Below are 13,933 nucleotides of genomic sequence, written 5' to 3' on the forward strand. Positions count from 1 at the left end.
TCTAATCAATCCTTTTGCAATTAATTTTGATATTTGGGTAGGAGACTGGAATCTAACGAGGGGTTTTGGTGATTTGTGCAAATTTTCCCTTGCTTTGGAGCAAAAACACACTGCTTCAAACCAGATTTACATGAGCTCTGATTTGGATACAATTAGAGCTCACAAAAAAATAATGACTACACTGTAGAGATAATTACTTCCCACTTTCCAAGTTAGCTGCTTTCCACTGAAAAATGCTGTTCAGTCAAAAATTACCATTAAGGAAAGATTGGTTTTAATTAAAATGCTTGAGATCCAGGGTGGAATCTGGAGAAGGATAAAATAACTCTGCATCTAGGTCATTTGGTAAGAATGGATAGAAAGTCCCAAACCCATTGTATTTGATTTGAAACACAAGCCAAAACCCAGAGGTTTCTCAAATCTCATGTAAATTACCAAATCATGGTATTGTTCACTATTCTTATAATTTGTAATACTCATTCTCCTAGAATACTCACTCTCCTAAAATAATTGCCTTGTCTCCTTTTATATGTCTTGCCTTCATTTCATGCTAGACCTTTTTTTTTTTTTTTTTCCCACATTTTCTCTTAAATAAAATTAGTGTGGTTTTCCAGTCTGTGTCGTGGATACTTTTTTTTAAACTTGACTTCATAATCATTTATGACATTGGCAATTTGTGAGGAATAAGAGTCAATATTCAGCTGTTGTAAATCAATCCTGCAGCAGTTTCCCTGCAGGTCCATTGATTCATAGCAGTTGATCTTGTGACAAATATGATTCAGTTGGAGAATAGACAAGACAAGGCAGGACCTTAACACATCAAGAAGCAATAAAGTAACGTTGTGACAAAGCCCAGTTAAAAAAGGTACTTTGGGAAATGGCTGGGCAAGCACTACCAGCCTCCTCTGCTTATTAAATAGAATGAAACAGAGCTATCAATGACTGGAACATCATGCAATATTTATTCCTTCCTTCAATAAACATCAATTATAGGCTTGGTGGCACATCCTCTGTTCAATAGCAGGTAATACCTGAATGAAGATTTCCTCTTTATGTACGCTTCAGTATCCTTTGCACACACACACACACACACACAAACACACAGAGAAACCTGAACACATGCCCCTGAGTGTGGAACTCTTTCTGCATTTAAAACCAAGCTGGCAATATTTAATATGAAGTAGACATAAAAATCAAAGAAAGAAAGACATTCTACAGCAAGAAGATAATGTCTTCTCCTTACACAAGACAGTCCAGGAAGCTTGTTTGAAATGCCAGATGGGTATTCGTGTTGGATAAGATGCTAGTAATTTCCACATCTGAAGCTACAGAAACTTCTCCTGATGGCTACAGGATTTAAATTCTGCTTTTCTGCTAGAAAGCAGAATTACGTGGCTTGCTATAACCAAGTGTTTACTTGTGTAGAGTCAGATCACATCTCCACATTTTAAATTGCACTTACTTTTCTTGCATTTGCGAGGAGTCAACGGGATGGCAAGAGGAGGGGAGAGACTTTTATTTGCCTCATTATTGTCTAGGTTTTTACAAAATTTTATCAGAAGTAGTACTTGTTCTGGGAATTAAAGTTAAATTATAAATCTCCAACTCTTCTTGTCCTCCAGCAAGAGAAGCACTACATTCAGTTTTGTTTCAGTCATCTGGTGTGTTCTTTGTCACTCATGAACCTGCAAGACTACTGAAACAGCTTTGGTCAGTTGTTCAACAGAGTCAAATTTTGCAATAGTCTTAAAATATCAGGGCACATCTAAGATGATCTGGTCTGGTGCACTCCCTTAAAGGCCTAGATCATCTTCAGTTGTCATTAGTATTAATTGTGAAATATTGCTATTGAGCTACAAGTGAAGACTGATACAAAACAAACATTTTAATGTATTTTAACTTTTTAACATATTTATCCTAAGTAGAGCAAAACTTTTCTTGTTCTTTGTCTTATCATGTACTTTTCAAGTGATTTCCAGTTACTTTTCATGCCCCTCATTAAATGCATAACATTGTGTTCACTGACCCTTCTGATTCTTTTATCTCTGCCTACCCACGTTGTACTTTGAGACTTGTCCCAGCTCTCTGACCTGCACTTTGACTTCTCTGTTTTTATTCCTTGTGTTAAATTCAATTAAGAACTTACAATTTAGCCAAGTTGGTTTATTTCCACACTTATTTTACAACTATACCCTTAATATTAATTCATCAAAGAGTTGTGAGCTAACTTCATTTTGTTTTTCTTTCAGATCTGAGCCTTATAAAATACGCCATGAATTCCCAAAGATAATTGAAATCCACTTTCTCAAACACAATTTTTGATTTTCCTGTTTCTCCTTTATCCCTTCCTCAAAGACAAGAAATACTGTCATTTCATGATCAAATCAATACATTTGATATATCTATTAATTTCCAGTTACTCAAAAAGTAACTGCTGAAAAAGGTGCTTTTACCTATTTAGGGTTGTAAACATACCTAACACTGGCTCCTCATCTCTTAGTCTCAGACTATGTCTACACTGTGAAATTTCTGGCACGCTGTTTACCTGCTAGGATTCACATTTAGCCTCTGTTGCAGCCAATTCCTATATGAATACTATAAAAGAGGAAAGCAGACTTCCAAAGTGAAAGATAAGACCAATTTAATTCACTTCCTTCCACTTCCACTGTTACAGGATTTGCAAGGAAAGGGTGGAGATTCACAGCCTATTCCTATAGCTTTCCAGGGATTTGTAGTAACACTGAACTTTTGAAAAATGGTGTGATCTCCAGCAGCCAAGCACTTGTGTCATCAGTATGAGGGGGATGGAGCAAACACAAACAATTATTTTTTGTCAGATACTTCAGAGCATTCTTGGACATGGCATAAATTCACAGCTCTAAGATTATGAAATATTAATGTAGAGATATTTCATTATGTATCATGTCCAGTCATTCATATCCTGTTACAGAAAAAAGAATACTTTTACTATCTAATCCAGGCAAATCCCAAATTAAACAGAGCAAATGCCTGTGTAGAAGGGAGAGCAACAAATCTTGTCTTAGCTAAACTTGTTCAGCTAAACAAATCTTGTTTTAGCTTTAAACTTACCCTGGTATCATCTGTTGACTCCAGCCTAGTGCAGAGTGTTTGATCCAGTAACAACTGACTTGGTTAACACAAAATGATGCCACAGGACATTGTTTGATAAAAAGTTACTGGTTTCTAGAGAGGAAGCTAAAATTCTCAGTGAGATGGCTATCTTCCATATGGAGATTACAAAGGGAGCAGTCTGCAGTAACCAGAAGGAGTAGAGAGCCACGTGAAGTCAGCATTGTATTCTTTTGAACATATGAACAATGTAATTCAAAAGGACAAGGGTGCCTTTTAAATTTTTTCTTTCTCAGAAGTGGCAGATGGATGTCTTCTGTAGATTGACATCTACAGTCCTTACCCAGCTCCTATGTATGGACTTCATCTCAAAGCCAAGAAGATAAGATCACATTTTGAAACAGAGCTGGAGATGGAAACTCAAATGGCAGAAATTTGCAAATTTTTTGTGCAGAAGTTGTGTACAGCCTGGATGTGACAGTGATACCCATTCTTCTTAAGTTTTGACTAAGAAGTAATTCCAGACATATTAAGCTAAGGATAGGGAGCACAGTCTGGCATTATGTTCAGTAGTCCGTACCAGGGACAAAGCAGATTACTTGTGATTGACAGAAAATAATATGCAAGATCAAAATAAGATAATTCATTGTTTTTCTGTGAGAAGAAGATTAGCTTCATCATTCTTGGGCTAGCAAGAAATACAAAATTCATCTATAAATATCTTCTTTCCATTTCCCTTCACTTAGTACATTTCACTGTGTTAGGTAATGATATCAATGTATGTGACATTTTCCCTCTAGTTAGCCTGCTTTTAATGAAGTTAAGGAGCAAGTCAAAGAACTATGAAAAATAATTTTTAAAAAAACCCACAAACATTATATTTGATTCTAGAAAAGGAAAGGGGAAAATAAGAGTCTCCAGAAAAGATCTGTGTGAAAATGCACTAAAGCCACTGTGAGCATGGAAAATTCAGATTCTCTCCTGTGACTCACAGCCCCATATTTAGAGGTGCTCTAATTTTTTCAGGGACTCCTGCAAGAGTTACAGCTTTTAGTGGCCTTATGAGAAATGTATATGAGTGGATATGCCTTGCAGTGTAAGGTCTTACAGACAAGTACTTGGCTAGGGCATGTGACTCTGTCCCTAAAAGGGTATAATAAAAACACCTACGGATTCTCTGCCCCATTATTCAGCAGTATATTGGACAAAATGCATAATGCATGATACTATGTATGCTGTATCTATCTTCTCAAGGAGTTATTGTTAGGAGGGTGTTTTTCAGTTTGTCTATGGGTCTGTCTCATTAATATTGAATGCTTGTTTTTTTAAGTAATATTGTACTTGGAAGAAAACACCCTAAATCCATCCTTACAATAAGTATCCCCTGTCACTGGGGATGCTTAGGAAGAAGAGATACAGCTAAAAACCCACCAAAACTTTTACAATTGCAAACATTGAGGAACTGCAGTATTATCTCTAAGATAAGCATACAACAAGGTTAGTAATGTCCTATACTTTTGCTGGTATTCTGGTTTTCTGGCTAAAGCATGAAGAAGAACCAACATTATTTTCAACACTAAAATTACTCTTCTGCTGTGTAAACCACTTCAGAGACAATGCAGCCACATCACAAAAATATTACTCATTTTTGGCATACCTGTTATTCACACTCAAAGTTTGTGTGCAGCTTCTCATAAAGCATGCTGAAACCTTGTCAGTATTTAAAACACATCCAAATTTAAGAATGCCTACAAAGGTAGTGATTTTGGTCAGATCTATTTGTAATTTTTTTACAGTTTATCAGACTGGCAAAAGCAGGCAAAAATTTTCCAGAATGAAGATTCAGAAGCCTTGGATCCATCTTCAGTATCAAACCATCTTAACCATCAGCATCAACACTTCAACATGTCTACATCACTTCAACAAATGTCTTGTGGGCCCCTACTTCACTAGGGCATTTTTTAAAATATCTTACTCTGGCCACATTGCAGCAGGCTCAACAAGGCAAACTACTATTAGCAATGAAGTCCAGCTGAGGATCTTCTCATTTTGTTTGAGTCAAATGTTTAATGCCAGGCAGTACAAAGGCTCTCTACTTGGCCCTAGTGAGGCCTCACCTGGAGCAATGTCCAACTCTGGGCTCCTCAGTACAAGAAAGACAAGGAGCTCCTGGAGAGGGTCCAGTGAATGTCCATGAGGATAATTAGGGGACTGAAGTATCTCTCTTATGACTGCAGCAGCTGGGCCTGTTCAGTCTGGAGAAGAGCAGACTGAGAAGGAATCTCATCCATGATCTTAAAGGTAAGTGCCAAGAAGATGGTGTCAGTTTTTTTTCAGTGGTGTCCAGCAACAGGACAAGAAACAGTGGACATGAACTAAACCACAAGAAACTTCTGCTTAACATAAGGAAAAACTTCTTTACATTGAAGGACGAAAAGCACTGAACAGGTTGCCCAGGGAGGATGTGGAATCTCCTTCTCCAGAGACACTCAAACTCCTCCTGGACATGTTCTTGCATCACCTTCTCAAGGTGACACTGCCTCAGCAGGGGGTTGGATCAGATATCTGCAGAAGTCCCTTCCAACCTTAACAATTCTGTGAAATAGCAACAAAACGCTCTTGCAAAGCTCTCAATTCTATAACCCTTTCCCAGTGCATCTTAATTTGAAATATCTTTACTGTCTATGAAAATGAAAATCAATTTTGGCTTGAAAAAACACATATACTAGTGTTCAACTTAAGATGAAAAAAGAAAAGGATGAGGAAAGAATCAGCAACAAGAGTACTCTCATGAAGTGGAAAGAAAGAATGGTGCCAAGCAAAACTCCATTATTGCCTTTCTGACCTGCCCCCCACCCCAAGACACACACACACATATATATATGTATACACACATCACTTAGCCTTAATAAACAATTGTAATTTGCCAGTGTTCTAAAGGATGAGGATTTGGCTCTTAAGCAAAATATGGTTAAAAATTATAAGCAAATTATGTTAGAAATGCCAAAAAAAAGAGTGTAGCATGAAATGTGGCTGCTCCACACTCCACAGCACAGTCTGGAAGGATCTGCAGTTGCTGCTATCCTGACAAGGCATGCGGTGCAGAAGAGATCAGTCATGCTGCTCTGGTCATCAACTCCATTGAGGAACAGCACACAGACTTTTGCCAGTCTCTTTTTCCTCTCTTGGTGGAAACCTCTTGTAGACATATTTCACAGAGATAAGAGATGTATACTCACCTGAATTCACTTGAATTGTAGCATCACTGAAGAACTGCAATATGTCTGAGCCATGCTTGGGGGCTTGGACAGAAACACTGTTCACTGTTGAATATCACAGTCAAGGAAAGCAATATAAAAGTAATGAAAATCAAGATAAATCATACATAATTGATTTGTATTAAAAATACCAAACTAAATGTTATCTTTCTATCAAGAGCATGATTGTCATAAAACATGATCAATTGAACTTCTGTTAGTCTTATGAAGAGTTCTTAGGTCTTTATTTTGGTTAGCAATGAAAATATAAACAGATGAATAAAAATTCACCAGATAAATAAGTATTCAGGAATTATTCCTGTTCACAAATACAAAATATAAATACATTAAGATCTACATTTCAATTTTATTGTGCAGTTCTAGTAATTATATTAATAGCATTTTTAAAAGATTAAAGGATTGTCTTTGAAACAATTCAGGATAGTGGCTCAAACTCATAAGAGTGAAGAGTATTTTGAGACAAAACCAACAAACCAACCTGAGTTTATCTCTCTGTTATGTTAAAAGCATGTTATCTGAAGCATTAGACATTCATTAAAGTGAAGTGTGGGCTTTATGTTCAGTAGTGTCCTAGGATGTGATGACCGATTCCACTTCAAAATATTGTGATCAAACAAACTAAGAGTTTATCATTTTATTATTTATGGCTGGAGACACTAGACTGTTTTCTGATAGGCTGGTAACCCACTTGAAATATTTGTCCCTCACCAAGCCTGGAGAGATTTGACACAATTTTTCTGGGAATAAGGTTCTAAGACCATGCTTTTCATGACCTGAACTCTTTTATGAGGATGTCACACAATGCCAGCCCAACAATGCCAGTCAGTGGCATGTCCAACAAGATCATCATCAGATCCAGCACTACACTGGCATGGATGAGCATTTCAGGTATGGATTATCCTGACCAAGTAGCCAACAACAACCTAACAGAGCCTACATACAACCAAACAGTGGATACTCTATTGTACTGCCAGAACAAGAGGATGATGTGTACAGCTCTTATGAGGTTAGGAAGCATCTGCATTGCTGTCCTCCCAAAGAACTGTGTCCTCACACAGAACCCCAGCAATTATGTGGGCAGTTGGATCATGTCACTGAATCCCAACAAATAAGGAACATACTTCACCATTCAGGCCACCACACCATCAATCATATCAGGATAAAGGCCTGATGGCTACACTAGGGGACTCCCAGGCTGCTTCTCTTAAACACAGATTGGAGCAGGTACCTGACACCCTTAGCTCAGCTCAACTCCAGCAGGCTGCTCCTGACAGTAAGCAGTGTATATCAAGGTTTGTCTGCTTCCAAAAAATCATTCCCCTTAGCTTTAGTTGTTCTGTATGGGTGATAATTCTTGCCTGTTGTAGATTCATAGGATCATTAAGGTTGAAAATTACCTTTAAGGTCATCAAGGTATACATCAACATATGTTCTTAGTCCCCAGTGCTTTCAAAATGCATTTATACCTAATAATTCAGAAAAAAAAAATCTCAGTTTAGAAGTGTTTCATCTGCTTTTTTCAGGGAAGGCTCACTCACTAAGGGACAGTAGGGAGATTTTTAAAGAGCTCTGAGTTAACTGTTTCCTTTTCCTCAGAGTTTGAAGATGTTGGACAGGTTGAAATAATATGACCTCCTGGAGGTTATGATTATGATATGGTGGTCACAGAGGTAGGTGTTTCTGAACATGGCAATACAAGGCACAAATAAGTGTTAGCCATGGCACACAACATGTAACCTACCTCACTACATCAGAGATATTGCTGGGCAATCAGTATTAGGGCAGCCTTGGCAAAAATGGGGAATATTGGGTTCATCCAGTGGACAATTTCTAGGACTTCTAAGTGTCTTCTTTACACCACTCTTATATCAAATTCCTTTCTTCAGCTCACTGCAAGGCAATCAGAGTTGGTGTCCAAAGAACACTGTTGTTTTTTTTATTCCATTCTAGCCAATCCAAACAATTGTGTAGCACTTACACCTTCCATGAATGTTTCTGGCATTTCTATTTAAATAGGAACTGTCAGAATAACAATTCATATTTTGCATCCAGGTTAATTCAATTTTCTTCTATATTACGAAGTATAATTTAACAGCAGAAGTGAAATAACAAGACTCTAGCTGTCCTATCTACTTACATCAAACAGAAACACTATCTCCTCTGAAGGACACTAAAAAGCCCTTATTGGCTGTCCAGTCTGTCCAGTGTCAAATTACTTTGCTGTTCTTATGTCCTGATTCTAGTTTTAGCATAGATGAAAACATGCAAATGTTTGGAAGAAAAAATGCTTAAACATTGTACTTCTTATTTATAGGACTTCCATTTTTAGGCTTTAAATTGCTTGACAACCTCAATTAGTGAAATATTCCCCTTTCCAAGGAGAGTAGTGTGGAGAAAACAATGTCTTCTACATCATTCTGTCAATTCCACACAATGGAAAAGACAATTTGTCCAGGTCCAGGCAGAGAGGTGGAGAACACATATGAATGTACGAAATATTTTGAAAGGTACAAAAAGGTACAATGTATTTCCTTTCTGTAGTAGTCTATTTTTATAATAAATTAACTAAAATGTATATTGAAGTGTGCTGGACTGGCTTCTCCTACATAATCATAAAAGGAAATATTAATTATGGAATAAAGTATAATTGTCCAAACCATAAACAATGCCATCAGATTCCAGTATCTATGAATATGTATTTTAGTTTCATGGATAATAGCATTATCATAGCTTCTTGCTCAAAAAAAAAAAAAAAGTCTGATGAAGCAGGTACTTCAAGTCTGAATGGCAGAGGACTCAAGGTCTGTTAGAAACTTCTCTGAAGAGGGCCAAAGACTCTCTTGAGATGCATGACATATATGTGTGGTAGCAACAAGCAAGAGAAGCTCCAACATAACCCCCAAAGTACTGCTGAAAGCATAGAGAATTTGCCAGCAACAAGCACCTCATATATCTTTGATATTTTTATCTAGCACATTGATTTCCGTTTCCAGTTTTCAGCTTGCACAAAAGCCCCTATACTGCGGTCAGTTTGGAAGATACATATAGCAAGTTCCCACAGAAAATCAGTTTGGTCTTTCAGAGATGAAAATAAACAAACACACAAAAAAACATATAAAAAAGCAAGTGATTTGGGATTGGGTGGTCTCATAGAAGCAACTGTGGTTTTTTTCTGTTCCACTTTGCCATATCTTCTGGAAACTACACGGAACAAAATTTGAAGACATCACACAAGTTTTCCAGTTGTTCTACAGGAAACTTGCATACCAACTGTCTGAATTTCACAGGACACAGGTTAAAATCTAATTTTCAAAAAAATCCAACCCTTCTCCTTGGAAAAGGGATTTTTCCTCTTATTTTCCTTCTTCACACAACTGCAGGATAGTGGGTAACTTTAATTACAATCCATTATTTTGCATTAGTGCACATAGTTCACACCAGGAGTACTCTTTTGAAACAGACTTCTTTACTGTGAGGCTGGTGAGGCACTGGCACAGGTTGCCCAGAGAAGCTGTGGCTGCTCCACTTCTGAAGGTGTTCAAGGCCAGGCTGAGGGGCTCTGACCAACCTGATCTAATGGGAGATGTCCTTTCCTGTGGCAGGGGGGTTGGAACAAGATGGTCTTCAAGCTCCCTTCCAATCCAAGCCAGTTTATTTCACTATGATTATTCCCACGTTATATTCTTTTGTTTCCATTGCAGAACAGTCTGTGAGTGTTCAAACATCCTCAGCACCGCTCTGCTGATCTGTTTCTATGGGGCCCTTCTTTAGGTATATTATTCAGGGACTAATATATTAGTTTGATCACTGCTCTGTGAAAGGAGGTCAGAATTCTTCAGGCAGAGGACCCAGATCCCTCACTTCTGGTCACTTACCCAAAACCAAAATTTCTCACTTAGTTTTTGGGTTGGCTCTAAGCAGAGTTTACATTCCTCTCAAGTGGAAGAAAAGAGACTACAATGAAAGCATTTACATAGAAATTACTGAATTAAAATTTTAAATATTTGGGAAAAGCAAAATACCAAAAATTTATTGTCTGAATCAATGTTAAAATACAGCAGAACAATGTGCTGTCTTAAAATATATTCTCTACTTTACATCTACAATGCAGTTGGTCCTAATAATCTGTTCACCAATTCACCTGGTAATTCCAGAAAACCATTCCATTCCCTTCCCTGCTAACCTCTGCCAATTATTCCCACTTCACTGTAATCCTCCAGAGTGACACTCCATCATCTTCACATTAAAACAAACAAACACCCAACAAAACCCAAAACCAAACAAAAACCCACATTAATTTGACTAAATATAGAACAGAATATTACCTATAAGTGTCAGGGTCCAGATGGAAGTAAAAATACCCTGCATAGTGATAATCAGAAAAAAATCTAATACTTAAAAGAAAAAGAAGGTATTTCTCGTGCATGTCATGCACCTGGACATGAAGCCCCCTGGTGCCACAGGATATCTCCAAGGCTGCATCTCCAAGCTTGATGCCACTCCAACACTCACAGGCAGGCTATGCTCCAGCTCTCAGCAGAGAGACAGGGACATGAGCACCGTGGCTGATGCTCCAACTATTGGTGCCAGCCATTCCCATTGCAGGACAGACATAAAGAAATCTCTCCATCCCACTGTTCCCATGCTGCCTTCTTGCTCCAAAGCTCCCAGCTTTGTGCTGGCACAGCACAAAATGAATACTTAACCATACACACTCTTTTGCCTCCTCAGCTAAACACGAGAAAACCTTTGGCAGATAAATAGAGAAAGCAATTGAGGATAGAGGTGTCTTGATTGTCAGGAGGAAAGGTTAGAGAAACTCATATCCTTTAACAGACTCTTGCCAGAAGACAAATCTTTAAAAGCCTGCAGTATCTAAACGATTGCATCTTTCAGCTCCTCCCCAGGGATGTACCTATATTAGCATTTACTGCATTGCAGGGTTCACTTTAGGTTTAAATTTGTTTTGCATATATACTTGGGTTCTTACAATATCACTCAAGCTCTGCTGCAGTCAAAACACTTTCCTTCCTGGTGCTCTAAGGCTGAAGCCTTGTGTTAGAGCAGCCTCTGTCTCACCCCACCTGTGATAGTGCCACAAGGCCCTCCTGTGGCTGACACTCTCCAATCCATGGTGCACGTCTAGGCCCAGCACCTGACAAAAACACTGGACCTGGAACCTAGAGGTCACTGCAAATTAAATCCCAATTCCTACCTTTTGTACCACATCAATAAGTAACATAATACATAGTCTGAGTTTCTGCAGGCAACTCACCTCAGAGTCCTGCTGTCATATTTGCTCATGCCAAACAGGCTTTCTGGTCTTCTATGTCTGCTCAAAACAATTCTAAAATGCCATTAATTAACATATATTTACCAAGGACTGAAACTTTTCTACAACTTCAAACTTTCACTGAAGAGAAAATAAGTCAGAAAATAATCACCAAGGACTGTACATACAGGTACCTGTAATACAGGTATTAAAGAATTCAGTTAGGAAAATCCAGTGTTCAAAAGTCAATTAGCCAGGCTATAGATCGTGCAGCATTGCTGACTTTAATAATAATGACATTATTCCTGTTTCCTTTATTCTATTTCATATGGCATTGCCTTTCTGTCTGTTCATGGGCACAGCTAGGGAGTTTGGTTGTCACACATATGCACACTCATACACACTCCATTTGTCCAATCCCAGATACATTTATAAGTGAACTGAGATTCCAAATAAGCTCAATGTAAATGTAGTGTGTATTTGTTCAACCAGGCTAATATGTCAGACTTAAATGCCTGCATTTATATCTGTCTGATGTGAATTATTCATGAGTGTATATTAGCAAGCGCTCTCTTTTTCTCATCTGTTAAGCTTTGAGCTGGTCCCTTGGGAGCTCATTATCTACAGTGGGTTTCACAAGGGCTTGATGTGACTCTACCAGAATTGTTATTTTACCTTCCCAGAAAGACTGTGATACTCTGGTTCCCAGACACCTACAGTTCAATTCAGAGTCGACTATTTAATTGTCTAATAGCAGTGAGTATCTTTCCCATTGAGCCAAAGTAGTGAAATTGAATTATCTGGAATGTTACCGAGATTTTTTTCCAGAGACAGACAGAGCCATTGGACAGGTACTGCTGAAATAATTTCAGGGCTGTTACTTTTCCTAGCAATCTGCTTCGACTAACTTTTCCCTTTTCAAAGGAGGTTTTGATTTTGTTTTTTAAAAGCACTGCGGGATGATGACGCTGCCCGAAGCCAGCGCCAGTGTGAGAGATGAACGGCAGCCCGCAGCTCAGGTGCCGCATCCCGCTCGGCAACACCGTGTCAGCAGCTGGAAGGCGGTGAGAGAGCTTGTCCATCGCCATCTCCGCCACCTCCCAGCCTCGCACCGCCAGGGTGACGGGACACGGGAGCCGCGGCATCCCTCTCCCAGCCGTCCGCTCCATCATCACCGGCGCCTCAGCTCGGGCGCGGCCGGGCATCGGCAGCCAGGGTTCCCCGCGCTGAGGAGGCGGCAGCAGGTCGGCTTTTCCCCGCTCGCACGGCACACGGCACCGCCCTGCCGCGGGATCTCGTGACTTTTCCCTGGATCTCCGTCCCTCGTGCCGCCGGATTCCCCGGGGTGCGCGGGGCCGCGGCGCCCTCTGCGGGCCACGGCGGGAAGGGCGCGGGGGGTGCGCGGGACGGCGTGAGGCGGGACCGGCGCTGCGGGAAGGACGGGAAGCAGCGCGCTTTTCCCCCAGGAGCCCTGGGTTAAGAGGTTAAGAGCACACACGCCCCCCGTGCCCTGCCTTGGCGGATTGGAGCCCTCTCAGCCGCCGCTTGGGCACGGCCCGGCCGGCGCTCCGCACCCCCGCACCGTCCGCACAGCACAGGCGGCTCCCCGGGGAGCCTCGGTGTCTCGGGGCTGCCCAGCTCCCTTCCTGCAGAGGGAAAAGCAGCCCACCCACTCTTGCCTCCAAACCGTAAACTCTAAGGCACAGATTCGGCGGAATGACGCCTGAGCCCAGAGCTGGCTCCGAGGAGCGGCTGCTCCCGGGGGCTGAGCTGCGGAGAGTTTCGGGGTTACCGCACGGCTGCCCCAGCCGGCGCTGCCCGTCCCTCTGCGGCCTCGGCGTGGCAGCCCGGGCAGCCCGAGCTCGAGGGCGCTTCCTCCATCCCCGAAAAGCAGGAGGCGGGAGGGCGGCACAGTGTCCGAGGCTGCTGCGGACACACCTGGCGAGCATCGCCTCGGGGCAGCACCGGCCCGGCCGAGGTCGCGGGAAGGGACAGTGTTCCCTGCAGCGGCCGGAGGAGACTCTGGTAGTTCTGTGGTCAGCGAGGGAGAGCCCACGCCGAAGGCATCTCCATCCACGTCTTTTGCGGGGATCGCCCATGGCTTTATGCTTTGCTTTTTAAATAAAATGAGTGTCCCGTCTTCCCGAGCAGATGTTTAGGAGAGGAAGGGGAGGATGGAGGCATTTGTCACCGAGGGCTCAGGTCACCGGAGGCCTCAGAGAATGGAACCCAATGCCCCAGACCCCGCACCTGCCAGCGCCGGTAAGCGCGGCCAGGGCGAGCCTCCCCCGCC

Source organism: Lonchura striata, chromosome 2 (genome assembly GCF_050655825.1).
Source record: "Lonchura striata isolate lonStrDom1 chromosome 2, ASM5065582v1, whole genome shotgun sequence".
NCBI lineage: Eukaryota > Metazoa > Chordata > Aves > Passeriformes > Estrildidae > Lonchura > Lonchura striata.